Below are 4904 nucleotides of genomic sequence, written 5' to 3'. Positions count from 1 at the left end.
ACTCGGGGCCCGCTGTTCACTCGAAGCACCTTGATAGATCAGTATTGTCTTTGCAAAGCAATCATAGATCAGAGTTATTATCGGCTGGTACTATAGGGATATCGACTAGGCTCCGTCCCTGTAGGCTGCAAAAAGCCTGGACTCTTTTAAGCGAGCGCCCCCTACATCTTCGCGTCTTAGAGATATTGTTTCCGGGCGGCATCTATCGTTGAGTGTCCGTTGGTCGGGTACAGCATGATTGGGCGCTCATTACGGCCATGGTTGAGCGGTGGAGGCCGGAGACACATACCTTCCATCTTCGCATTGGTGAGGTCACGATTACACTTCACGATGTGGAGGTCTTCTTTGGATTGCGGGTAGATGGAGAGCCATTATACACTCGGTACGAGCCTCCTCCTGGTCGGACATGGGTGACAGAGTTGATTAGGCTCACCCACTTCGTGCCTAATGCCGCGGCCCATACATCGGGACAGAGTCGGGTTCTGCTTAGTGCACTCTGCACTTATTTGGAGGGTCTGGATCCGGTTGTGGACGGCATCTAGCAGGACGGATGCCCGTTTGTATCTGCTTATTATATTTGGGGGCATCTTGTTTCCGAACTCATCGGGTGCCTTTGTCAGTTTACATTATTTGGTTTGCTTGGAGCATCCGGATCGGCTGGGAGACTACGGTACCGGGGCAGTGCTGTTTTGGCGTATCTTTACAGATGCCTATGCCGAGCGTCTATTGGTGCTGTCAGAGATGTGTGTGGATTTTTTGCTCTTCTCCAGGTAATATTTTAAGTCCTTTAAAGTAAACAAACCTCTTGAAACGACGACTAAAAAATCGTATTTTCTAATATCGCTTACAGTTATGGGCGTGAGAGAGGATGCTGCCTTTTCAGCCCGTACCTAGGCATCACCTCGAGATTGACACACCTTATGCGAGGAGGTGGACAACGGGTTTTGACCGGAAAGTGGATACGCACCACAGTATTCTTCCATTCCGGGACCAGCTTGATCACATGACGGACGATGCGGTAAAACTATTTAACTTTACATTATTAATTTAATTAAACGTCTTTTCTACTTGGTGATCACTGATTTGTATTTATATGTTATGCAGCTATTTATATGGACGCCGTACGCTGCTATATTAAATGGTTTTCCAGCCTTTTGCAGGGCAGGTCAGGGGGTTTGGAGGTCGCGGTGTCCATTGATACACCTGGACATCGTAGAGGACCACATGCCCGAGCGTGTCTCACGACAGTTTGGGCATACACAGAGTATACCCCCTGACGTCCGTCATGAGCTCCGACACTAACAGCGGGACGATCGGCCGTCGTTGATGATGATTTTCCGTTTTTGTCTAGCTCCACCGTTAGGGAGAACAGGTTGGGCACTTTAGCGGTGGTGTCACGACCCAACCCCGCAGGCCGTGACTAGTGCCCGAGCTGGGCACTCGTACCCAGCTATCAGCTATAATCTGATCATAATCAACATAATAAGAACTTATTCGCACATACAGGCACCACATCGCACACACATATATACATATCTCATATATACAAAAAATATACGAACGCGAACACCACTAAACATTGCTACCCACAACCCACATTTATGTCTACGTACCTCTAAGAGTAATAACGAGAATCATATGACGGGACGGGCCCCGCCGTACCCCTGAATAAGCATATACATATATAACAGAGAAGTCTGTACCAAATACGGGCTCCTGGACAAGGGAGCACTCCAACAGCAGAATGGAAGTCCTAAGCTGGCGGCGCACCGAAATGATCGTCTGTACCTGCGGGCATGAAACGCCGCCCCCGAAGAAAGGGGTCAATACGGAATATGTACTGAGTATGTAAAGCATGAAATACGGTAATGTGAACATAAACCAAGTAAAAGTACGGTAAGGAGGGCAATAATCGAATATCGGACACCAACTTACCCTTAAACACAAACCAGGCCTAACACTATCATATCCAACCTACATGGGCTTAGTGACACAATCGTACAATCATTCTACGCATCCGTATACATATAAGTGTCCCGACCCTCTAGTGAGGGACTCGGTAGATAAGATCATATCATCATATACATATTCATATAGCGTGTCCCGGCCCTCTACTGAGGGACTCGGTGAATAGCGTATCCCGGCCCTCTAAGGAGGGACTCGGTAAATAGAGTCATGTCATCATCATATCATCATATACATAGCGTGTCCCGACCCTCTATCGAGGGACTCGGTGAATAATAATATAGCAAAGCCGCGCACGAAAACATGTCCGGCCCGGACTCGGTGAATAGAGATCATAATCATACGCACGAGCGCAGTAGTAAGAGGTCACACACACATAACCATCATTACCAATTCAACAGAATAATCAAAACGAACCTTCATTTAAAAGCTAACCAATAGTCAAATCTAGTTTCTCCCGAATATTTCTCGGAACATATCAAAATAGAACTTTAGCCATCATAGTTACGTATCAAAATCATATATACATGCAATTCCTCATTACAGATTTAACAGATAAGTAAGTGATCATACTCGGGGGTCGGGTGGTAGTCATTTTAAGTTCTTTCCAAAAGTCGTCAGAAGTACACAAAGGAAAGTCTCGCGGGCCCACGGATAGGTGTCAACCCAAATCCGAGCCCGCCTATGAAGGTCGGGGATGTTATACATTATGGAACCTCCTATGAGCGTTTCGAAGCGATCCGAGCCCGTTTGTGAAAGTTACGGACGTTCGTAGTTTCAGATTCGTTTAAGAACAAAATTCTTTTGGAGACAAAACTTTTATGCAACTTTTAAAATATAGTCATACAAAGAAACATAAGAACTATAATCCGACTACATTAAGAGTACGAATATCAAAAGAGAGCTAAGAATCATGGACATGCTCGGATCACCAGAGTAGAGTTACCTCGAGAATCGTGTCATAGCTTATTTACTCTAAGACATGCCAAGAGAAAGAAAAAGTAGCTTTACATACCTTGTCTATTCTCCAAGATAATCCAAACTTACGTCGCGAACTCCCCAAGATCTACAATATGTCATTAAATGCGAAATATTAACCAAAGGCACTTAGGAGTTCAATTTCAACTAACACTTATTCTACGAAATTTGGGCGATTTCCCCGTAAACGCGACACCCCCGAGAATTCAACTCGGCCAATTTCATCAACCACAATACCAACAAACATTCTAACAACATCAATCATTAATTCAAAACACATTTTAACATCAACCATCTTATTTCACATAATGCGACGACATTCGCTTATATTCAATTCAACCACATAGAATCAAACTAACGCCAATACTCATACGTTCAATTACTAATCCGAAACCCTTCAAACAATATTCAAGGACACTTTAAACAATTCACACAATATTTCCAACAATCCAACCAACACTCCAATTCACCCGAAATCCTCCCAAACCCGAGAACAACACTAACATATTTCCTTCTTCCAAACTCATAAACTACATCAACAATATATATGTTAACGGTGTCATTACCATAAATATAGAATCTACATAAAGATCACATGAACTTCTACACCAACCCACAACAATTACAACTTCAACTTGAATCGTTAAAATCTCATTATCAACATAGAATTCACAACGACAACAACTAAAACACTAAGTAGCATTACTTCATTCCCTAACACACAAAAAGGCCCATTTTTTTCGGCCAACACCTTCACACACACATTCCATGATTTCCATCCATTTCCACCCACTACAACAACACTCAAACATGCTAAATACAATTAACTCACCATTTCTACACAACACACACAACACACGGCCAAACCTCAACATTCACGGCTCAACTTTAACATCCATATTTTCATGAATTTCATTCATTTCTACATACTATAGCATGCACAAACCATTCATAACACATGAAAAAGAAGATTGGGCCTTACCTTCTTCACTTGGTTCTTCAACTTGACTAGAGTTTGTTCTTGAATAAATTCTTGTTCTTGCTACTCCAACAACCACTCCATGTTGTTCTTTACCTTCTAATGAGTTAAAATGCTTGAAGAAATAATTTTTTTGGAGAGGATTTTGATCTTCAATTTTTTTTCTACTATGGCCGAATGGAGCTTTATTTTTTCTCCAAGGTTCTTGAATTTTCTAAGGTGAAGGAAAAGGTGAATATGATGACCACTTTGTCATCTTTTAATTTCATATAGTAGCCAACCATGTGGCCATGGCCCACATAAGCGGCCGTCCACATGGCCCTTGTTTCTCTTTTTTTTTTTTTTTTTTTTGAACTAAATACTTTCTAAAAATAGCTTTTGACCCCAAATGTTTCCTTAATATTTCCATGCCAATAAAATCATACACACTTATACTTTTAAAACATACAAAAGTCTCTACTTCGTATCTCGGAACGGTCTTGTCCTTAACTTATCGAGGTTGACTCAGATTATCTCGACGTACGAAATACGGGATATAACATCCTTCCCCCCTTTAGAACATTCGTCCTCGAATGTTCAACTAGTCTTATAAAGTCGTATAAGGATCTTGGGGGTTTCCTTTACTGCCATGGTATGCAATCTCATCTATCAATAATATTCCTTGCCTTGCGAGCATGTAATAAAGTCCCCTATTCTCGGGTCAAACTTTCCTTTTTCGTCGAATCTCATTGCATCTTTTATGAATAATATCTCCAGACATTCCCACTCGTCAATTTGGAATTCTAAGTGTCGACGCCGATCATTGTCATATAATTTCTGTCATTTCTGAGCTGCTAATAGCCGTTCCCATAAACTTCGACCGTCATCACCGATATAATTCGAAGGGTTTTGATACATAAATTTACCCTCCGTCACTCAGCTTGTAACATTTTAGGCACATTGTCTTATGTCATTTCTTTATCTTTAACACAAACTCTTCTAT

General features: G+C 42.0%; 1 long non-coding RNA gene across 1 annotated transcript; it reads left to right on the top strand.

Annotated features, from left to right (window-relative positions):
* The first annotated feature begins 675 nt into the window (after window positions 1–675).
* On the top strand, window positions 676–1303 carry LOC132045463 (uncharacterized). Its single transcript, XR_009412422.1, has 3 exons — window positions 676–770; window positions 851–1018; window positions 1105–1303. It is a non-coding gene; the product is annotated as an uncharacterized LOC132045463 (long non-coding RNA).
* The last annotated feature ends 3601 nt before the right edge of the window (window positions 1304–4904 follow it).

Source organism: Lycium ferocissimum, unplaced genomic scaffold (assembly GCF_029784015.1).
Source record: "Lycium ferocissimum isolate CSIRO_LF1 unplaced genomic scaffold, AGI_CSIRO_Lferr_CH_V1 ctg6729, whole genome shotgun sequence".
Lineage (NCBI taxonomy): Eukaryota > Viridiplantae > Streptophyta > Magnoliopsida > Solanales > Solanaceae > Lycium > Lycium ferocissimum.
Note: the sequence above shows the minus strand (reverse complement) of the source record. Positions and strands in the feature narration are given on the sequence as shown.